Genomic DNA, 24433 nt, shown 5'->3' with positions numbered 1-24433 from the left:
CAGGAGCCTGGCCAATAATAGTGTTCTACCTAGTAGGATCTTTTTGGATTTATGGCTACTTAACCACTTCAGCCCCCCTACCTTAAACACCCTTAATGACCAGGCCACTTTTTATACTTCTGACCTATACTACTTTCCCCGTTTATTGCTCGGTCATGCAACTTACCACCCAAATGAATTTTACCTCCTTTTCTTCTCACTAATAGAGCTTTCATTTGGTGGTATTTCATTGCTGCTGACATTTTTACATTTTTTGTTATTAATCGAAATTTAACGATTTTTTGGCAAAAAAATGACATTTTTCACTTTCAGTTGTAAAATTTTGCAAAAAAAACGACATCCATATATACATTTTTCTCTAAATTTATTGTTCTACATGTCTTTGATAAAAAAAAATGTTTGGGTAAAAAAAAAATGGTTTGGGTAAAAGTTATAGCGTTTACAAACTATGGTACAAAAATGTGAATTTCCGCTTTTTGAAGCAGCTCTGACTTTCTGAGCACCTGTCATGTTTCCTGAGGTTCTACAATGGCCAGACAGTACAAACACCACACAAATGACCCCATTTCGGAAAGTAGACACCCTAAGGTATTCACTGATGGGCATAGTGAGTTCATAGAAGTTTTTATTTTATGTCACAGGTTAGCGGAAAATGATGATATTTTTTTTTTTCTTACAAAGTCTCATATTCCACTAACTTGTGACAAAAAATAAAAACTTCTATGAACTCACTATGCCAATCAGCGAATACCTTGGGATGTCTTCTTTCCAAAATGGGGTCACTTGTGGGAAAGTTATACTGCCCTGGCATTCTAGGGGCCCTAATGTGTGGTAAGTAGTTTGAAATCAAAATCTGTAAAAAATGGCCGGTGAAATCCGAAAGGTGCTCTTTGGAATGTGGGCCCCTTTGCCCACCTAGGCTGCAAAAAAGTGTCACACATGTGGTATCTCCGTACTCAAGAGAAGTTGGGCAATGTGTTTTGGGGTGTCATTTTACATATACCCATGCTGGGTGAGATAAATATCTTGGTCAAATGCCAACTTTGTATAAAAAAATGGGAAAAGTTGTCTTTTGCCAAGATATTTCTCTCACCCAGCATGGGTATATGTAAAATGACACCCCAAAACACATTGCCCAACTTCTCCTGAGTACGGAGATACCAGATGTGTGACACTTTTTTGCAGCCTAGGTGGGCAAAGGGGCCCACATTCCAAAGAGCACCTTTCGGATTTCACCGGCCATTTTTTACAGATTTTGATTTCAAACCACTTCTCACGCATTCGGGCCCCTAGAATGCCAGGGCAGTATAACTACCCCACAAGTTACCCCATTTTGGAAAGAAGACACCCCAAGGTATTCGCTGATGGGCATAGTGAGTTCATGGAAGTTTTTATTTTTTGTCACAAGTTAGTGGAATATGAGACTTTGTAAGAAAAAATAAAAATAAAAAAAATCATCATTTTCCGCTAACTTGTGACAAAAAATAAAAAATTCTAGGAACTCGCCATGCCGCTCACGGAATACCTTGGGGTGTCTTCTTTCCAAAATGGGGTCACTTGTGGGGTAGTTATACTGCCCTGGCATTCTAGGTGCCCTAATGTGTGGTAAGTATGTAAATGACCTGTGAAATCCTAAAGGTGCTCTTTGGAATGTGGGCCCCTTTGCCCACCTAGGCTGCAAAAAAGTGTCACACATGTGGTATCACCGTATTCAGGAGAAGTTGGGCAATGTGCTTTGGGGTGTCTTTTTACATATACTCATGCTGGGTGAGAGAAATATCTCGGCAAAAGACAACTTTTCCCATTTTTTATACAAAGTTGGCATTTGACCAAGATATTTATCTCACCCAGCATGGGTATATGTAAAATGACACCCCAAAACACATTGCCCAACTTCTCCTGAGTACGGCGATACCAGATGTGTGACACTTTTTTGCAGCCTAGGTGGGCAAAGGGGCCCACATTCCTTTTATGAGGGCATTTTTAGACATTTGGATCCCAGACTTCTTCTCACGCTTTAGGGCCCCTAAAATGCCAGGGCAGTATAAATACCCCATTTTGGAAAGAAGACACCCCAAGGTATTCAATGAGGGGCATGGCGAGTTTATAGAATTTTTTTTTTTTTTTGCACAAGTTAGCGGAAATTGATTTTATTTATTTTTTCTCACAAAGTCTGCCTTTCCGCTAACTTGGGACAAAAATTTCGATCTTTCATGGACTCAATATGCCCCTCACGGAATACCTTGGGGTGTCTTCTTTCCGAAATGGGGTCACATGTGGGGTATTTATACTGCCCTGGCATTCTAGGGGCCCTAAAGCGTGTGAAGAAGTCTGGACTATAAATGTCTAAAAAAAATTACGCATTTGGATTCTGTGAGGGGTATGGTGAGTTCATGTGAGATTTTATTTTTTGACACAAGTTAGTGGAATATGAGACTTTGTAAGAAAAATTTTTTTATTTCCGCTAACTTGGGCCAAAAAAATGTCTGAATGGAGCCCTACAGGGGGGTGATCAATGACAGGGGGGTGATCAATGACAGCGGGGTGATCAGGGAGTCTATATGGGGTGATCACCCCCCTGTCATTGATCACCCCCCTATAAGACTCCATTCAGATGTCCGTATGTGTTTTGCGGATCCGATCCATGTATCCGTGGATCCGTAAAAAACATACGGACATCTGAATTGAGCCTTACAGGGGGGTGAGCAATGACAGGGGGGTGATAAGGGAGTCTATATGGGGTGATCACCCGCCTGTCATTGATCACCCCCCTATAAGGCTCCATTCAGATGTCCGTATGTGTTTTGCGGATCCGATCCATGTATCCGAAAAAACATACGGACATCTGAATGCAGCCTTACAGGGGGGTGATCAATGACAGGGGGGTGATCAATGACAGGGGGGTGATAAGGGAGTCTATATGGGGTGATCACCCCCCTCTCATTGATCACCCCCCTATAAGGCTCCATTCAGATGTCCGTATGTGTTTTGCGGATCCGATCCATGTATCCGTGGATCCGTAAAAAACATACGGACATCTGAATGCAGCCTTACAGGGGGGTGATCAATGACAGGGGGTGATCAATGACAGGGGGGTGATAAGGGAGTCTATATGGGGTGATCACCCCCCTTTCATTGATCACCCCCCTATAAGGCTCCATTCAGATGTCCCTATGTGTTTTGCGGATCCGATCCATGTATCCGTGGATCCGTAAAAAACATACGGACATCTGAATGCAGCCTTACAGGGGGGTGATCAATGACAGGGGGGTGATCAATGACAGGGGGGTGATCAGGGAGTCTATATGGGGTGATCACCCCCCTGTCATTGATCACCCCCCTGTAAGGCTCCATTCAGACGTCTGTATGTGTTTTGCGGATCCGATCCATGTATCCGTGGATCCGTAAAAAACATACGGACGTCTGAATGGAGCCTTACAGGGGAGTGATCAATGACAGGGGGGTGATCAATGACAGGGGGGTGATCAGGGAGTCTATATGGGGTGATCACCCCCGTCATTGATCACCCCCCTGTAAGGCTCCATTCAGACGTCCGTATGTGTTTTGCGGATCCGATCCATGTGTCAGTGGATCCGTAAAAATCATACGGACATCTGAATGAAGCCTTACAAGGGGGCGATCAATGACAGGGGGGTGATCAATGACAGGGGGGTGATCAGGGAGTCTATATGGGGTGATCACCCCCGTCATTGATCACCCCCCTGTAAGGCTCCATTCAGACGTCCGTATGTGTTTTGCGGATCCGATCCATGTATCAGTGGATCCGTAAAAATCATACGGACATCTGAATGAAGCCTTACAAGGGGGTGATCAATGACAGGGGGGTGATCAATGACAGGGGGGTGATCAGGGAGTCTATATGGGGTGATCAGGGGTGATCAGGGGTTAATAAGGGGTTAATAAGTGACAGGGGGGGTGTAGTGTAGTGGTGTTTGGTGCTACATATTACTGAGCTACCTGTGTCCTCTGGTGGTCGATCCAAACAAAAGGGACCACCAGAGGACCAAGTAGCAGGTATATTAGACGCTGTTATCAAAACAGCGTCTAATATACCTGTTAGGGGTTAAAAAAATCGCATCTCCAGCCTGCCAGCGAACGATCGCCGCTGGCAGGCTGGAGATCCACTCGCTTACCTTCCGATCCTGTGAACGCGCGCGCCTGTGTGCGCGCGTTCACAGGAAATCTCGCGTCTCGCGAGATGACGCATATATGCGTGACTCTGCGCAGGGCTGCCTTCTCCGGAACGCGATCCTGCGTTAGGCGGTCCGGAGGCGGTTAATGTCGAAAGATCGTTCAGTAGAAACAATTGTGGCTCAAGAGGGATCCATATTTTTAATTTGTGGGTGAGGAAATTATTAATACCATTCCAAGTTCTGGGCATGCCCAGATCATATGCAGATAATCCGCACCGACAGTATCACATCGAGGACACTTGGAGGTATCTCTTATTCCACACTTGTTTAACCAGATGGGGGTGACATATAATCTGTGATAAATATTAAACTGTATTAGAACGTGAAGTGTATTTAAGATACTGCGCTGAAGGACAATTTTTAAATATTGATGTTACTGTACAGGTGTTGCAACTGGGTGCAGGCTGGCATGCGAAGGTATGTCACTATACAGGTATTTAAGCTGGTTGGAAACCGCTTACCTGTAGTGAAGGCTTCAGTAGCGTGCTTTTGTCTGCGTCCCTGTAGTTTCGGAAAGTCAGCTTTTTTCCTTTCCTTCTCTTTTTCTTTTTCTTTTCTCTACTTTTTTGCTGCTGCTTTCTTGCTTTGGTTGTCAGTTCGGTTTTTCTTTTTTCTTTCTTCTTTGTCGATGCTGCGGGTCCAGATGGGGTAATCCAGCTGCAGGATGGATCGGCGTGCTGCCTCGTGCCCCGGCCGGTGGCGCGCTGCAGCCGCAGGTGGAGGTGTGTGTAGGGGAGTGGTTGGCGCTCACTTGGAGTTAATTAGTGACGTCACTAAAGCGGTCAAACTATGACCGACAGGTGCCAGGTATCCTTCTCCAACGCGTTTCGAACAGAACGCTGTTCTTCCTCAGGGAGTATTGCCTGGCGGTTCATGCACCCTTTTTATAGGTACTTCTCCAAAGCTTTAACCTCTTCCCTGCCGAACCTGCATGAATACACCTATTCAAAAGCGAACAATTCCAGCTCCGCATTTAGTCCATTTGGTATTAGGCTGTCCATGTTAAATATCCATTTGGATTCCTTTTTTGACATCTCCTTGATGTAGTCCCCCCCCCCCCTCTTATTAGGTGGTATTATTTCCACCCCACAAAATTGGGATCCAGCAAAGTTTCCCCCATGCTTTATACTGTAATGACGTGATAATGGATGTCCTTCGTATTTTCTGCTTATATTGTATACATGTTCTCCTATTCTTTTCTTTAGGGTTCTTTTGGTGCGGCCCACGTAGATTTTATTGCAGGGACATGGTAAAGTATATATGACCCCTTTACTGTTGCATGTAATGAATTGTTTTATGATGTGTTTATAGGATCCCTCTGAGTTGGTGATTTCTGTTATTGGTTTTTTATTATTATTTTTAGATGTTTTGCATCCTCTACAGGTTTTGCACGGATGGAACCCTCCTAATCCTTCTTCTTTTGATTTCAGATTTTTTCCCTTTACATTGGTTCCTGTACATCTGCCTGTTGAGGCAATCATGTTACCTATATTTTGTGCTTTTCTAAATACAAATTTTGGGTCTTTTGGGATAAATTCTCCTATTATTTTGTCTTCTTTAAGAATGTCCCAGTGTCTTTTTACTATTTTTTTGAATGTTGGGACCTGTTCACTATACGGTGTTATAATGGGTGGGATTACTGTGTTGGTTCCAATATCCAGAGAGTTTATGTTTTTGTCGTCATTTTTCTTTTTTTTGTTGTTAGCTGTTAATAGAGTTTGTCTATTTAGTTGGTTTATTTCAATTTTTTGCTCCGTTAATTTTGTTGTATCGTATCCCTTATGTTCCAATTTTTTCTGTAGGGTGTCTGCCTCCTTTTCATATTCCTCTATTTCTGTGCAGTTACGTCTTAGCCGCATGAATTGGCTCCGCGGGATGTTTTCCAGCCATTTGGGAAGGTGGCAACTGTTCATCGATATGAAGCTGTTCCCATCCGTTGGTTTGCTGTAGGTTTTGGTGAGTAATTTATTTCCCTCTATGTAAATGGTTAGATCCAAAAAGTTAATTTCTTTGCAGCTGTATGTAGAGCTAAATTCCAGCTAAAAATCATTTTTATTGATGTCATTTAAAAATTCCAGTAGTTTTGTTTCCCCCCCATCCCATATAAAAACAATATTGTCGATAAAACGTCGCCAGAGGACGAGACCCGCACGGGGGGCGCCACCTGGGTGGATGGTCACCCAGGTGGCGCCCCCCGTGCGGGTCTCGTCCTCTGGCGACGTTTTATCGACGATATTGTTTTTATATGGGATGGGGGGGAAACAAAACTACTGGAATTTTTAAATGACATCAATAAAAATGATTTTTATCTGGAATTTAGCTCTACATACAGCAGCAAAGAAATTAACTTTTTGGATCTAACCATTTACATAGAGGGAAATAAATTACTCACCAAAACCTACAGCAAACCGACGGATGGGAACAGCTTCATATCGATGAACAGTTGCCACCTTCCCAAATGGCTGGAAAACATCCCGCGGAGCCAATTCATGCGGCTAAGACGTAACTGCACAGAAATAGAGGAATATGAAAAGGAGGCAGACACCCTACAGAAAAAATTGGAACATAAGGGATACGATACAACAAAATTAACGGAGCAAAAAATTGAAATAAACCAACTAAATAGACAAACTCTATTAACAGCTAACAACAAAAAAAAGAAAAATGACGACAAAAACATAAACTCTCTGGATATTGGAACCAACACAGTAATCCCACCCATTATAACACCGTATAGTGAACAGGTCCCAACATTCAAAAAAATAGTAAAAAGACACTGGGACATTCTTAAAGAAGACAAAATAATAGGAGAATTTATCCCAAAAGACCCAAAATTTGTATTTAGAAAAGCACAAAATATAGGTAACATGATTGCCTCAACAGGCAGATGTACAGGAACCAATGTAAAGGAAAAAAAATCTGAAATCAAAAGAAGAAGGATTAGGAGGGTTCCATCCGTGCAAAACCTGTAGAGGATGCAAAACATCTAAAAATAATAATAAAAAACCAATAACAGAAATCACCAACTCAGAGGGATCCTATAAACACATCATAAAACAATTCATTACATGCAACAGTAAAGGGGTCATATATACTTTAACATGTCCCTGCAATAAAATCTACGTGGGCCGCACCAAAAGAACCCTAAAGAAAAGAATAGGAGAACATGTATACAATATAAGCAGAAAATACGAAGGACATCCATTATCACGTCATTACAGTATAAAGCATGGGGGAAACTTTGCTGGATCCCAATTTTGTGGGGTGGAAATAATACCACCTAATAAGAGGGGGGGGACTACATCAAGGAGATGTCAAAAAAGGAATCCAAATGGATATTTAACATGGACAGCCTAATACCAAATGGACTAAATGCGGAGCTGGAATTGTTCGCTTTTGAATAGGTGTATTCATGCAGGTTCGGCAGGGAAGAGGTTAAAGCTTTGGAGAAGTACCTATAAAAAGGGTGCATGAACCGCCAGGCAATACTCCCTGAGGAAGAACAGCGTTCTGTTCGAAACGCGTTGGAGAAGGATACCTGGCACCTGTCGGTCATAGTTTGACCGCTTTAGTGACGTCACTAACTAACTCCAAGTGAGCGCCAACCACTCCCCTACACACACCTCCACCTGCGGCTGCAGCGCGCCACCGGCCGGGGCACAAGGCAGCACGCCGATCCATCCTGCAGCTGGATTACCCCATCCGGACCCGCAGCATCGACAAAGAAGAAAGAAAAAAGAAAAACCGAACTGACAACCAAAGCAAGAAAGCAGCAGCAAAAAAGTAGAGAAAAGAAAAAGAAAAAGAGAAGGAAAGGAAAAAAGCCGACTTTCCGAAACTACAGGGACGCAGACAAAAGCACGCTACTGAAGCCTTCACTACAGGTAAGCGGTTTCCAACCAGCTTAAATACCTGTATAGTGACATACCTTCGCATGCCAGCCTGCACCCAGTTGCAACACCTGTACAGTAACATCAATATTTAAAAATTGTCCTTCAGCGCAGTATCTTAAATACACTTCATTACCTTTCCTGTGCGTCAGTTTTGTGTGGTTCTTGCCGCGATACCGCTGCTACTTGCAAACAGCATCCACTGAGCGCCACCCCTGCAACTCTTCTGTATTAGAACGTGATTAAAGTTATGAGAAAGTACACGGTGGGCCATTTATATGGATACACCTTAATAAAATGGGAATGGTTGGTGATATTAACTTCCTGTTTGTGGCACATTAGTATATGTGAGGGGGGAAACTTTTCAAGATGGGTGGTGACCATGGCGGCCATTTTGAAGTCGGCCATTTTGAATCCAACTTTTGTTTTTTCAATAGGAAGGCCACCATGGTCACCACCCATCTTGAAAAGTTTCCCCCCTCACATATACTAATGTGCCACAAACAGGAAGTTAATATCACCAACCATTCCCATTTTATTAAGGTGTATCCATATAAATGGCCCACCCTGTACATCTGGATTAGTGAAAATACTCCCCCATTTGTATATTTGGACAGTCCCTCTCCCAGGCCCTTTGCCCTGGTGATTGTGTCTCAGAAAATCGTGATTTAATTAGTAATTTATATATATTTGAAAGATTTTTCAATCTTTTATTAAAAGGTGAAAGGAAAAACAGTGCATATATACAGTACAGACCAAAAGTTTGGACACACCTTCTCATTCAAAGAGTTTTCTTTATTTTCATGACTATGAAAATTGTAGATTCACACTGAAGGCATCAAAACTATGAATTAACACATGTGGAATTATATACATAACAAACAAGTGTGAAACAACTGAAAATATGTCATATTCTAGGTTCTTCAAAGTAGCCACCTTTTGCTTTGATTACTGCTTTGCACACTCTTGGCATTCTCTTGATGAGCTTCAAGAGGTAGTCCCCTGAAATGGTTTTCACTTCACAGGTGTGCCCTGTCAGGTTTAATAAGTGGGATTTCTTGCCTTATAAATGGGATTGGGACCATCAGTTGTGTTGAGGAGAAGTCAGGTGGATACACAGCTGATAGTCCTACTGAATAGACTGTTAGAATTTGTATTATGGCAAGAAAAAAGCAGCTAAGTAAAGAAAAACGAGTGGCCATCATGACTTTAAGAAATGAAGGTCAGTCAGTCAGCTGAAAAATTGGGAAAACTTTGAAAGTAAGGGCTATTTGACCATGAAGGAGAGTGAAGGGGTGCTGCGCCAGATGACGTACACAGTCACCGGACCTGAACCCAATCGAGATGGTTTGGGGTGAGCTGGACCCCAGAGTGAAGGCAAAAGGGCCAACAAGTGCTAAGCATCTCTGGGAACTCCTTCAAGACCGTTGGAAGACCATTTCAGGGGACTACCTCTTGAAGCTCATCAAGAGAATGCCAAGAGTGTGCAAAGCAGTAATCAAAGCAAAAGGTGGCTACTTTGAAGAACCTAGAATATGACATATTTTCAGTTGTTTCACACTTGTTTGTTATGTATATAATTCCACATGTGTTAATTCATAGTTTTGATGCCTTCATAGTCATGAAAATAAAGAAAACTCTTTGAATGAGAAGGTGTGTCCAAACTTTTGGTCTGTACTGTACATTTACAGAAAAATGACTATTCTAGATAATAATTGTGGCAATAGTAATTCAAGGTAATAGTAATTCACAACAGTTAAAATAAAAGGGACAGTGGATGAAAAGTATACTTAAGTTCCTCTGTTTCAGTCCTTGAAGCCATTGTGCAATCCGATTGGTATAATATCAGTGCACCCTGAGCACTGACATTCAGAATGCGATACAAATCCAGGTGTTAAGGCAAGTCAGGGTTGGCATACAATGCTCTGACAGCATCTTATAACTGTTCTAAAACAGGAGGCGCCATCAGTTCTGCCCACCAATGTTACAAACGTGTGGGCAAGGTCGAGGAGGTGTCAGCAAGGTTTAGGACCCAGCTAAGGTCAGCCCAGAATGTCCTTATTCTGACTGAGCCCACAGTTGTGTGGAACCACTAAATACAGCTATGACATTCAGGTATTAATGACCCATATGATATTACGAGTCTAACAAGACCAAACTTGACTCTGCTGGGGCTTGGGGTTCTCCAGGATGGCTTAAAGCTGGCTTTTCAGCCTTCCAAGGGCACAAGAACATACTGTTTGATATCTCTGTGATCGCACTGGTCCACAGAGGTTGAATCCGGCATTAGCCAGTGCAGAATATGCAGAATATGCCTACGACCAGAGGTATGAAAAATTACTATGTTTGAGTCCCTCAAAGATTCAATAGGTCGCTTTCCCATCTCTCTCTGGTCCCTTACGGGGACTGTAGTTGGAATGTCTGGCTAATGTTATCCCAGGATCCAGTATTTTACGATGATCCTCGGCAGGGGTGGTTTTGAAGCTCCCATCCTTATCTTTATGATGGGGAAGTGTCATTTTCAATTACTAGGACACAGCTCCAAGCAAGGGAATATTTCTATACAATCGCTGCCAGCCAGCCATCTCAGCCATCAGTCAGTGCCAGCCATCTCAGCCACCAGTCACAGTGCCAGAAGTCTCAGCCACCAGTCAGTGCCAGCAGTCTCAGCCAGTCGCTGCCAGTGCCAACTGTATCAGCCACCAGTCAGTGCCACCAGTCTCAGCCACCAGTCAGTGCCAGCCATCTCAGCCATCAGTCAATGCCACCAGTCACAGTGTCAGCAGTCTCAGCCACCAGTCAGTGCCAGCCATCTCAGTCACCAGTCAGTGCCACCAGCCACCAGTCACAGTGCCAACAGTCTCAGCCACCTGTCAGCGCCAGCCGTCTTAGCCATCAGTCAGTGCCACCAACCACCAGTCACAGTGCCAACAGTCTCAGCCACCTGTCAGCGCCAGCCGTCTTAGCCATCAGTCAGTGCCACCAGCCACCAGTCACAGTGCCAACAGTCTCAGCCACCTGTCAGCGCCAGCAGTCTTAGCCATCAGTCAGTGCCACCAACCACCAGTCACAGTGCTAAAAGTCAGTGCCAACTGTATCAGCCACCAGTCAGTGCCACCAGTCTCAGCCACCAGTCAGTGCCAGCCATCTCAGCCATCAGTCAATGCCACCAGTCACAGTGCCAGCAGTCTCAGCCACCAGTCAGTGCCAGCCATCTCAGCTATCAGTCAGTGCCACTAGCCACCAGTCAGTGCAAGCAGTCTCAGGCACCAGTCAGTGCCAGTTGTCTCAGCCATCAGTCTGTGCCACCAGTCACCATTCACAGTGCCAGCAGTCTCAGCAATTAGCCCCAGTCAACAGTCTCAGCACCACCAGTCAGTGTCGGCAGTCAGTGCCAGCCGTCTCAGCCACCAGTCACAGTGCTAGCTATCTCAGCCATCAGTCAGTGTCAGCCGTCTCAGCCATCAGTCACAGTGCTAGCTATCTCAGCCATCAGTCAGTGCCACCAGCCACAGCCACCAGTCACAGTGCCAGCAGTCTCAGCAATTAGTCGCAGTCAACAGTCTTAGCCACAGCCGCAGTCTCAGCACCACCAGTGCCAACCATCTCAACCACCAGTCACAGTGCCAGCAGTCTCAGCCACCAGTCAGTGCCTGCAGTCTCAGCCACCAGTCGCTGCCAGCAGTCTTAGCACCACCAGTCAGTGCCAGCCATCTCAGCCATCAGTCAGTGCCACCAGCCACAGCCACCAGTCACAGTGCCAGCAGTCTCAGCAATTAGTCGCAGTCAACAGTCTTAGCCACAGCCGCAGTCTCAGCACCACCAGTGCCAACCATCTCAACCACCAGTCACAGTGCCAGCAGTCTCAGCCACCAGTCAGTGCCTGCAGTCTCAGCCACCAGTCGCTGCCAGCAGTCTTAGCACCACCAGTCAGTGCCAGCCATCTCAGCCATCAGTCAGTGCCATCAGCCATCAGTCACAGTGCCAGCAGTCAGTGCCACCAGTCACAGTGCCAGCAGTCTCAGCCACCAGTCAGTGCCAGTCATCTCAGCAATCAGTCAGTGCCACCAGCCACCAGTCACAGTGCCAGCCATCTCAGTCACCAGTCAGTGCCAGCTGTCTCAGCCATCAGTCAGTGCCACCAGCCACAGCCACCAGTCACAGTGCCAGCAGTCTCAGCCACCAGTCAGTGCCAGCCGTTTCAGCCATCAGTCAGTGCCACCAGCCACATCCACCAGTCACAGTGCCAGCAGTCTCAGCCACCAGTCAGTGCCACCAGTCTCAGCCATCAGTCAGTGCCAGCCATATCAGCCACCAGTCACAGTGCCAGCAGTCTCAGCCACCAGTCAGTGCCAGCAGTCTCAGCCACCAGTCGCTGCCAACAGTCTCATCACCACCAGTCAGTGCCAGCCATCTCAGCCATCAGTCAGTGCCACCAGCCACAGCCACCAGTCACAGTGCCAGCAGTCTCAGCCACAGCCAACAGTCTCGGCCACCATCCAGAGCCACCAGTCTCAGCCACCAGTCACTGCCAGTACCATCAGTCAGTGCCACCAGCCAACAGTCCTAGTGCCAGCAGTCAGTGCCAGATGTCTCAGCCATCAGTCAATCCCACCAGTCACAGTGCCAGCAGTCTCAGCCACCAGTCAGTGCCAGCCGCCTCAGCCATCAGTCAGTGCCACCAGCCACAGTGCCAGCAGTCTCAGCCACCAGTCAGTGCTAGCCATCTCAGACATCAGTCAGTTCCACCAGCCACAAGTCAGAGTGCCAGCAGTCTCTGCCACCAGTCAGTGCCAGCCGTCTCAGCCACCAGTCAGTGCCAGCCGTCTCAGCCACCAGTCACAGTGCCAGCAGTCTCAGCCACCAGTCGCTTCCAGCAGTCTCAGCACCACCAGTCAGTGCCAGCCGTCTCAGCCATCAGTCAGTGCCATCAGCCACAGCCACCAGTCACAGTGCCAGTGCCATTTAATATAGACTGTTCCTACTAATGTTTATGCACTACTGTTCTTGCACCCGTTATTGTAAGGAGCCTAATGTCTAGTTTAGCATAAAGTCTGTTTTCTCTCAGGTGTTGGAGAACCTTGCATCCGAGCCTCTAGTATAAAGTCAGGTTAGGTGAGAAAATCAGGAAGTCATACATGTAAACCACTACTCAGCTATGAAGGAGATTATGGAAAATATCATTAAAGGGTTTCTACCACTTCGTTTCACATAATTAGCTTTCAGACACTAGCGATCCGCTAGTGTCTGCTCTACCAAACCATCCTAATATAATTGCTTTTGGGGCAGCCGTTTCGCTAAAAAAAAGAACTTTTATTGATATGCTAATGAGCCTCTAGGTGCTATGGGGGCATCATTAGCACCTAGAGGCTCGGTCTACCTTCACAAACTGCCGCCGCCCAGCGCATCCCTCCAGCCCGCCCATCTCCTCCGGAATGCGATCCTCCCTGTGAGCGTATGTATTCGGCGCATGCACAGTGAATGTCTGACCGCTTTCTGCACAGACATCTCCACTGCGCCTGTTCCTCGGAGCACTATGACGTCATCGCGCAGGCGCAGTGGAGATGTCTGAACAGGGAAGCGGTCAGACATTCACTGCGCATGCGCCGAATACATACGCTCACAGGGAGGATCGCATTCCGGAAGAGATGGGCGGGCTGGAGGGACGCGCTGGGCGGCGGCAGTTTGTGAAGGTAGACCGAGCCTCTAGGTGCTAATGACGCCCCCATAGCACCTAGAGGCTCATTAGCATATCAATAAAAGTTCTTTTTTTAGCGAAACGGCTGCCCCAAAAGCAATTATATTAGGATGGTTTGGTAGAGCAGACACTAGCGGATCGCTAGTGTCTGAAAGCTAATTATGTGAAACGAAGTGGTAGAAACCCTTTAACACATTCTTGAAACACTGCAAGAGCATTACTGAGACCAAAGAACATGATGGCCATCTCTATTCATCCCTTTCTTGGATCCTGATGAGGTTGTAGGCTCCTCTGAGATCCATTTTAGTGAAAATCAGAGCCTATCAAAGAGTCCAGGAATTAGTAGTAGAGGGTACTTGTCACTTACAATACATGGCCAGAGAGACTCATCTTAACAAAGAAGAACCCTGCACCAACTTCTAAATAAGACTTCTGTAATGAAGCCTTTTACCGTATTTTCTGAAATAAGGTAAGGCAAAGCTTGTGTTTCACGCATATGTAAAGGGTAGACATAGCCACATGAAAGAATAGTTCAAGGCACCAGATCAATGGGACAATCATAGGGACAATGTGGATGCAGAGTCGCAGCTTCCTTCTTATTGAAGACATGAGAGTAGCTAGCGTAGGCTGGAAGTAGACCCTGAAGATTCTGAGGAATAGATGGAGCCCAGACAGGCAGAACAGAGTCAAGGCTGGTGTTTGCTTCCCCTTTTGCGCTGGCTTTGTTAGCGAAAGATGCGCCTAATTTATGACGAGGGTTGCAGAGCAACTTCAGCAGTCCGTGGCCCTGGAGTAAAAACTAGACCAGCCTCTGGCTGGAGTCGTTTTTCGCTAACATTTACAACTATTTCCAGGCTGCAGAATCTGCTGAGTTTTGGGGTGCCAGTTAATTTTAAATTAACAATAATAGCTACTGAATCTTTAAAAGGGGATTCAGTAATATTACAGGGAATTATAAATAAAAGGCTATCTAACTAAAGTACAGGAAGAACATACAGGTAAAGTGTTGGGAAGGAAGTGCCTAACTAGCTATATATGTGTAGTCTTATATACTAGATCAGGGGTCTGCAACCTTTAAGACATAAAGAGCCACTTGGACCCGTTTCCGAAGGGAAAAAAAACTGGGAGCTGCAAAACCATTGCGACATTTAAAACAAATATAACACTGCATATATTGTTTCTTACCTTAATGCTATATACAGGATCATGCAGTCAGCTGTCAATCTGAAGAAAAAAAGGACTTTTTCACTTAACAATGTAAAATATATTTTTGCAAATTAATAGCTAATTAAAATATTTAATTTACCTTTACCAGACCCCCCCCCCCCAATCATGTGCCAGTAATACCAGACCCCCCTCCAATCATGTGCCAGTAATACCAGACCCCTCTCCAATCATGTGCCAGTAATACCAGACCCCCCTCCAATCATGTGCCAGTAATACCAGACCCCCTTCCAATCATGTGCCAGTAATACCAGACCCCCCTCCAATCATGTGCCAGTAATACCAGACCCCCCTCCAATCATGTGCCAGTAATACAAGACCCCCCTCCAATCATGTGCCAGTAATACCAGACCCCCCTCCAATCATGTGCCAGTAATACCAGACCCCCCTCCAATCATGTGCCAGTAATACCAGACCCCCCTCCAATCATGTGCCAGTAATACCAGACCCCCCTCCGATCATGTGCCAGTAATACCAGACCCCCCTCCAATCATGTGCCAGTAATACCAGACCCCCCTCCAATCATGTACCAGTAATACCAGACCCCCCTCCAATCATGTGCCAGTTATACCAGACCCCCCCCCCAATCATGTGCCAGTAATACCAGACCCCCCCCCAATCATGTGCCAGTAATACCAGACCCCCCAATCATGTGCCAGTAGTAATACCAGACCCCCCCAATCATGTGCCACTATACCAGACCCCCCCCAATCATGTGCCAGTAGTAATACCAGACTCCCCCCCCAATCATGTGCCAGTAGTAATACCAGACCCCCCCCAATCATGTGCCAGTAGTAATACCAGACCCCCCCAATCATGTGCCAGTAGTAATACCAGACCCCCCCAATCATGTGCCATTAATTCCAAGGCCCCCCCAAATTCCCCAATCATGTTCCAGTATAATACCAGGGCCCCCCCCCCCCCCCATTATGTGCCAGACTGCCAGTTAAAAAAATAAAAAATTAACACTTATACTTACCTCTTTGGAGCGATGCGATGCAGGCCTCTTCCGGCCTGTGTCCCGACTCCAGCGCTGTACGGCTCAGGTGGCGCGATGACGTCATCACGCCGCCTACGCCGGCCTCTGATAGGCTGCCGGCCTAGTAGTGCCGGCAGCCTATCAGAGGAACAGGAAAGGGACACACCTCCCTGCCCTGTCCTCCGCACAGCCTTCTGTTTGTATCGCTGTCCTGAGGACGGCGATACAAACAGATCACTATGGAGATGAGCGCTTCGCTTCTACAATGGAAGCGCTCATCTCAGTGCCTGCCCAGCCGCCGCCGCACAGTGCCTGCCCCGCCAACCGCACACACACTGCCGCTGGTCTGGGGGGTATTTGATACCCCGCTTCCTACGCCCATGCCGGAGCCGCGGCAAAGGTTCAAAAGAGCCGCATGCGGCTGCGGAGCCGCGGATTGCCGACACCTGTACTAGATGCTCCTAAAACAAATCGGTTGGCAATATTAGAGAAAAAAGTACTATAGCTAGTATCACATCTACTAAATAGTAAAAGCCTAAGAATATATACAATAGTATAGTGATGAAAAAATACTAGCAAGTAATATAACAAGTCCTGAAAAGTGAAAGGTGAAATCTGATTGGTTGCTATGGGAAACTAAGCCAGTTTTCCTTTAGACCAGTTTTGATAAATCTCCCCCACTGTGTTGTGTTATACTGTGTATCACATGGAAGTGGATACCATAACTGAAAAGATTGTGTGCCTTGGTTTCGAAGAATAAGATACTGCAACCTGGGAGCACTGTGCAGAGCTACACCATGTGGAGAGAAAACTGTGGTGATAACTATAGATACAATCATTTACATTTCTGTTACTCAGAGATGAGTACTGATGCCAAGGGAGCTGGGTGCAACACAAGGAATCTTATATTTGCTTGTTGTCAGTTAAGTAGACAGTGTACCTAAATGACCTCTTACTAAGCCTGTGCCCTAAATATAACCAGTCAGAAGTCTGTTGACAGTCAGAAGACGGTTGTAAGTGGAGATGCGTGAACCTATTCAGTCTGAACTGGATTTGTTAAGAATTCTCAAAGGTTTTGGATTTCAGACAATCTGAAGGTTTTGGAATTTGTCCTGCATGATTTGCTAAAAATGGCAGCCACTTTTTGTACAGATCAGAAGACAGAGAAGCAGGATCATGTGAGCTCAGGTAATGGCCCAACAGGCTTCCCCATAATGCATTGCTGGCAGTCCTCCTCTTGCTAGTCAGTAATAAGGCACTGAACAGCCCAACAGGATGTTGAAAAGAGAATGAGAGATAGTCAGGGGTGCACCACCAATGAGGCCATGTGAGGCGATCGCCTCAGGCAGCACCAGGTAGGGGCAAAAGGGGGGCAGCCAAAGGGCCATGGAATGAAGGGAAGGGGTTAGGTTAAGAAGTTGGCATGGGGGGGGGGGGGGGGCCATTTCAGTTTTCGCCTCAGGCAGCAGAAAGGCTAGGTGCACCCCTGGAGATAGTAAAACACCAAATATAGATAGAAAGTGCATTAGTGTCTAGGGTGACCATACATCCTCTTTTGGCCAGACATTTCCTCTTCTTGGGACCTAAATAAAATGGTTGAATTATTTGAATTTAGTCTTAAAGAAAAGAATGTAGTCTTAGAGGAAAGAAGGCTGGGAGTAGTGAATCTTCTTCTGCAGGTGCTGGCCCTGGGGTCAGTATAAATATATGGGCTGATCTATGGTATATGTGAATTTGGGGTCTGATCTTGGGTCCATATAAATGTATGGGTTGATCTACGTTCTGTATGAATTTGGAGTCCGATTTGGGGTCTATATAAATTTATTGGCTACTCTAGGGTCTGTATGAATTTGGGGGTTGATGCATGGTGGACTGGTTGCAGCAGGCTACAGAACACCTCATACATCCAAAAGGAATATCAGCAGAAGTTAGAACACCCTATTCATTTTTACATCTCATGTTTATATAATGCAGCCTGTATTGCCAGCTGCAGCAGAGGTGTGATGAAATAGGTCATGTTATACAGAGATGTAAATGGATGGTGGAGTGTTCTGCTGATCTTCATTTTGTTGGATGTATGGTGTACAAAACAAAGATGAGCAGCTGCAGAAGTTAGAACACACCATTGATTTACATCTTTTATAATGCAGTTTATATCTCATTGCTGCTAGTTACGTCCTCTAGTAGCATATAGGAAGAACTACAGGGACAGCATACCCCAAAGCCAGGTAGATTTTCTTTTAACACAGTAACATGATTAGGGAAAAATTTGGTGGCCCTATGTCATACACATTGACATAGTGGCAAATATTACTTGAAATTAACCCCTCACACACACACACCTTCCGCCAAGTGTAATTGTCCATTTGCCCCATGCAACTTCCTTCTCCTAGTGTCCTCCTTTTTGAAAACCAAAATATGGTCACCCTATTAGTGTCAGTGAGTACATCTCATACTAGAAGAGAAGAGACTAGTTAGATTTACAAAAAAAATCAATAGATTTGAGAGAGAGATAGGTGTCAGACTCAGTCAGCCAGTGTGTTATTTAGACAGGCAAAGGCAGCCATTGCTGTTTGTGAGTTCTGCTGCAGCTATACAATTCAGTTTCATTTGTGAATCACCAATCTTCAGCAAATTATTCACAAGTCTTCTTCAATAATATTATTCCTGGTGCTGTTAATGTAACACCCCAGAGTTGTGTTGCTACACGCCTCTACCCCGGTACTATCTTCTAAGAGCCTTTATACTGTCATCCGATGTAATTTATATTATGTTCTCCACAAATGAGCATACAAAACCATGTTAAATGCAATTGTTCATGTAATTTTCCTGGTTACCAAGTAGGTGGCAGCAACACATTGGCAGGTATAAGTTACAGTTTAGTATATCTGAGCTGGAATGGATTATGCCAGCTCAGCTCCCCCTCTGTGGAGAGGTGGGCTGGTCCCACATCCTGCAGCATGGGTGGAGAAGGAAGTTAGAGTAGAGTAGCCCCCCCCCCCCCCCCCCCAGAGGAAAAAAGTGTGATAGTGTCCAGGAGAAGACAGAAATGACCTAGTTTCTGGTGAGACTTGGCCATATTCCCAGTCTGAGCACCTTCAGCTCAGTTGGATGAGAAAAGCAGAAACTAAAGACAACCTCCAGAGTTCCAGGAAGAAAGCATCTCCTGAGAACCCATCTGTGAGATAAGTCCAGTGCCTAACTAAGAGAAGCCAATTCCCTTTTAGCTAGTCTGTCCCCACAAAGCAAGAGGTACCAGATAAGTGCAGAAGCTAACCCTGCCACAATTACAGAGCTACCAAGCAGACGTTTTTTTTATCCTGCAAGCTCCACATTTAAAGCAGAAGTACTCATTCCTGCCAATGATTACCAAAACCTGCTGGGACCGAGAGACCAAAGCCATATACCCCTTGGATGAAAGTTATTTCAAGTAAAGAAATGTTTGAACTTCATCTAAAGGTCTGAACATCATTTCTTCAGCAAAATTCCTCTATTACTCCTACTATCACTACACTCAAATTTATTGCAAGTGAGCCAGGAGCCAGGAGTCCGGCCGTACCAAGGTAGGAGACACCGTGACACAACTAACATCAAGCAATAGAGACATTATAGGCCATTACACCACTCTGGAATTCCTAATCTGGGACGTGCGTTATAACACCTTGGAAGGGCTCTGGGATAGTACCCTGCGCACGCTGCAATTGGCGTCATGACAAATACAGGATATATTATCCAGCTGACCCTGCCACTGCATTAAAGTGGCATCAGCAAACCCGTTCCTAGTCACTGCATTAGCGTGCCATTGCATTCTGAAACAGATGTCATAGAAGGGACATTGCTCACTGTTTGGATATATCTAATACTGTTCTGGTTCTGGCCAAGCTGCCAGTTCGGTTGATGTACTGCTCCAAATTAATTAATGTACGTGCACGGAGAGATCAAACTGAGACAACACACAGCTCGGAGTTATAACAGGATCTCTGGTTTATTTGAGGAACAGCAGACAGTATATAGGTTTTAGAACAGGAAAGAGTGGGGGGGGGGGGGGTGTAAGGTGGCGTGTATCCTCTCTATTGGCTATAAACTCTTAACTTTTCTGTAACATTGATGACAAGAGGAAGTCCCCCCCCCCCCCTTGCTGGTGAGTGAAACCGTTACTTCTTCTTTCTTTGAAAACTGCTTGCTTGAGCTGAACGGAAACCACAAAGAAGCACATGATAAAACACAAAGTAAGATTCTAGTTTATAGGTGTTGGCTGAATGCCTGGCCGCCATCTTAGCTAAACATAGTCCTCAACAAGCAAGTATCCATTTTGTCTTAATGGTCCATAACAGTCCCCCCTTGGAAACTTGATTGTAGACTTTCCCTTCGCCTAGCGAATCCCCTGGGCATACCATTTGTATCCTCTTCACCTGCAGTGGCGACAACCTACCCCTTATAGGTAGGCTCCCGGTTGCTCGGACTTGTGGTAATACCCTGGGATTCATCTCACCCTATCTCAGCCAGGCATCATTGTGAGGAGGGGGAGCTGTGTTGAACGATGTTTCCTTCTGTTCTTCCTCATCGTAGAGAAGCATGATAGGTCGTTCATCAGTTTTCTTCATTCTTTTTGAAAAGCGGGTCACACAAATAAGAACGAGCTTAATCACTACATATATCACCAATATTATTAGGGCTACCTGCAATATTACTTGGACAATTTCCATGGGTTGAGGAAAGAGAAGGTATCAGACCACCATGTATCTTTACCAGCTTTATGTGCGTCCAGCCATTTATCCCTTAGATCCGCCATTTTCTCTAGACCCATCTTAACTTGCAAATTACCCTGCGTGTAATGGCAACAAGAGGGTCCCACAACCTGGCACATACCTCCATCTTTAGCTGTAACATAATCTAGAACTAATGTGTGTTGGTTGGTGACAATGATTAACTGGTTTTGCACAATGTTCGAGGTATTCATAAGTCTCATCACTTCCCATATTTGATCATCTAGATAATCAGTTGCCACCACCAAATGATCCCACATCTGCACTATCATGGGATATATGGAACTAACAATTTTGTTGGAAATGCTCATCTCTACTACATGTGGCTTACCATTTGGTCTGGGTGTGTTATCTTCGGCCCTACGATACAAGGTGTGTTTAGGTACTGCATTTATGTCAATTTGAGAGTGTGGTACTATAAAGGTGGCAGGAGTAAGCCTGGCGATGGTGCACAGTCCTGTGACATTCTCGGATAACCATTTGTACACTTTGTGTCCACAAACTAAGTATATGTCGTCTGGAACTGCTACTGCTGTGCCATTGAATAATCGGGTAATTAGTTTGGCTAATTGTGTCCCTTTCGCCAACTCATATCCTTTTGAATGACTTTCGGTGTCATTAGCTAATATACCTGTCCGGAGATCCTGTACAGTACGGTTGTTACAGGGCAGATCCTTTCTGTTCACAGCATCTACACCAATACACTGCACGTGGCTGTCTGTTTTTGAATCATTGCAACCTGAGTGTATGTGTGGACTAAATGTCATACCTTTGGTTTGTACTTGGAGACAATAACAGTGTGTCCAGCTAGGAAAACATGTGACATTAGCCCAGTGTCCCTCTTGCCAGGGGGTAGAGCTATAATCTACCCAGGGTCCTGATCTGTTTATCATGAGCCATGGGGCATCTGCCCACACTGCGACAGGTAAGGCCACTTCCCTGTCCTTGTGTGTACTGGATTTAACTTGGTGTATGCTAGTGAGAAAGATGGTAGAATTAGACAAGTCAATCAGTTCAGAAAGTTCCAGGGGTATTGCAAAATTAGGCATACTGGTTGAACTCACGGGACTGTGGGTACAGATCCAACAATCTATGAGTGTCTCATTCAACCCCTGGACTAGAATTTGATGGTGCCGTATCAGTGAATTGTCCCATTCATCACCCAGTGGCTTGAACACTGCAGATATGCCCACTGTCAAAGTCATGATCAGTATGTGAATCCTCATGGCTTATGGTTCCTGGGACGATGGGACAGCCTTCATTCTTTTACAATATGAAGCGTGGATCCAGGTGGGTCTCCCTTCGAGTTTCACAGAGGTTGGGGTGGTCAGCAACACCTGGTAAGGTCCCTCGTATCGTGGTTCGAGGGTGCTTCTGACGTGTTTCTTGACCACCACCCACTCTCCAGGTTTGAGAGTGTGGCTTCCCTCTAGGGAGTTAGGATCTGGAATGGAAGAGAAAACTTGTGCACGTATGTTAGACAATTGTTTACTCAGGGCAATCACATATTTTGCAACAGATTCATAATGTATTTGCAATTGCTGTGGGAAGTACTGCCCCATCCTAGGCCCTGTCCAAAACAAAATTTCATATGGAGTCAGTTTGTGTGGAGGCCTAGGGGTGTGTCTAACTGAAAATAGTGCTATTGGCAGGCATTGTACCCAACTGAGCCCTGTCTCCCTAGTCATTTTCAGCATCTTGGACTTCAGTACCCCGTTCAGTCGTTTGACTTTGTCGCTGCTTTGGGGTCTGTAGGGTGTGCGATAGGCTAAGTGTGACCCTACCATCTTCCAGACTCCAGTGAATGCTGGGCCCTGATCACGTTCAATGACCTCAGGTACTCCGAACCTACAAACAGTTTCCTGCATTAAATTCTTAGCAGTTGTTGTGGCTGTCTGATTTCGGACGGGGTAGGCTTCTGGCCACCCAGAGAACAAGTCTACCACTACTAGCACATATTGAAACCCTTGTCACATTGGCATCTGGATGTGGTCAATTTGACCGTTGTAACGGGTACTGGACTTTGGGGAGACATTTAGTTGGTGTAGGCTCAGTTCTTCCCGGGTTGCACTGTGCACAGATGAGGCAAGACTGAGTATGCCTCACCAGGACAGGGGTTATCCCTGGGGCCACCCATATTTTGTCTATTAGTTCTTTCATGATGGTCTTAGATTGGTGGGTGGGCCCATGAGCTATTGAAGCTATCAGAGGATAGAGAGCTTTGGGCAGAGATGCTCTCTTTCCTTGTGTCCACAGTCCAGATTCTTTCTCTTCTTGGGCTGACTCTTTTAGCCAATCCAATTTTTCTTGTGGCGTGGCCTGCTTCTGTAACTGGACTAGCAGGTCCCAGGAGACCTCTTTTGATTTCTGTGTTAGGTCTGTTGTGGACTCTGTTGCCATCAAGACTTGTGAGGGCTGTTCTTCTTCCTCTTTCACTGCTACTTGCTTTGCTGCTTGATCAGCTAGGGCTTTTCCTCTGACTTCAGGGGTGTCAGCTCGAGTGTGCCTGTAGATCAATAAAATCTTCAGATTCTCCAGTATACTCCCCCCTTGGAAGAGGGAGAAGAGCAGCAGGATTGAGGATGTGACATCTTTGAATAGTGACATTATCAGGTAGGAGCAGGCTACCTTGCAACCATAGGTGACGTTGATTAGTCAGATGCCTAGGTTGTGTTTGTTGGAGAATGGCAGAAATGTCATGTGGTGCTAGGATAGTGAGGGGGTGGCCTAGTACTATATCAGAAGTGGTGGCCAGCAGGGCACTGGCTGCATGTACAGCTCTGACACAGGAAGGGGCTGCCCTGGCTACTGGGTCCAGTCTCTTTGTATGGTAGGACTTTGGGGTCCTTTAGGGTGACAGTGACTGGTGGGACATTGAGGCATCCGATATCCTGGGGTCCTCTGGCCCAGAGAGTATCGGGGATGAGGTGCAAAATGGTTTGCAGCGAATCCCCTTGCTCATATGAATCAGTGCAGAATTTTATTGTCAGACATCCAGCAGCCGTGGGTGTCACATAATTTGAGTGAAAACCACAAAGACCAAGAAGCAAGACAGTTTATTAAACTAACACAGCAGAAACTAACATTTCTGTGAAAAGAAAAAAGGTGGGGGTCAACTGATCCCCCGTAGCTCTCCTGCAATGTGGTGGAATGATCTGCTAATTTAGCTTTTGTCCATTTGTCTGTAAAGCGCTGCGAAATATAGTAGCGCTATACAAGTGCATAAAATAAATAAATAAATAAATAATCAGTGAGCAGTATTCACCGGTCTTATTCTCCACTATACTTTGCAAATCAGACTATGTACATCCATAGGTTTGGTGCACTTGAGACAATTTCCTGTAAAATGGCATTGGGTGGGTCTCAGGGTCAGGCAGTAAATTCACTATGGTGAATAACTGTTGTGGAGTGAAAGACACATATTTGGGCAGGCCCTGGGGATGTGTTAGTGCCAGGGCTTCCCTAAGGGTTTTGTAATTGCCCCTCTCTATATCTTGCATGTTTATTTGCAATGCAGTAATCTGAGACTGGCGGTGTTTGGGTTCTGTGCATCAGTGCAACTACCCCCGTTCCATGGTGCCAATTGGGGAAGGGTGTGATTCCTTGTGCCCGACACAGATTCTACCGCCTCGTCAGACTGCGTTTGATCGGGCTCTTCTGTT

At 45.6% G+C, this 24433-nt stretch overlaps 1 long non-coding RNA gene across 1 annotated transcript; it reads left to right on the top strand.

Annotated features, from left to right (window-relative positions):
• The first annotated feature begins 845 nt into the window (after positions 1–845).
• Positions 846–23491, top strand: LOC121004440. The gene is made up of 3 exons (XR_005779713.1): positions 846–855; positions 17843–17847; positions 23185–23491. It is a non-coding gene; the product is annotated as an uncharacterized LOC121004440 (long non-coding RNA).
• The last annotated feature ends 942 nt before the right edge of the window (positions 23492–24433 follow it).

This window comes from Bufo bufo, chromosome 6, assembly GCF_905171765.1.
Source record: "Bufo bufo chromosome 6, aBufBuf1.1, whole genome shotgun sequence".
NCBI lineage: Eukaryota > Metazoa > Chordata > Amphibia > Anura > Bufonidae > Bufo > Bufo bufo.
The sequence above is the reverse complement of the archived record's forward strand: the minus strand, read 5'-3'. Positions and strand labels throughout refer to the sequence as shown.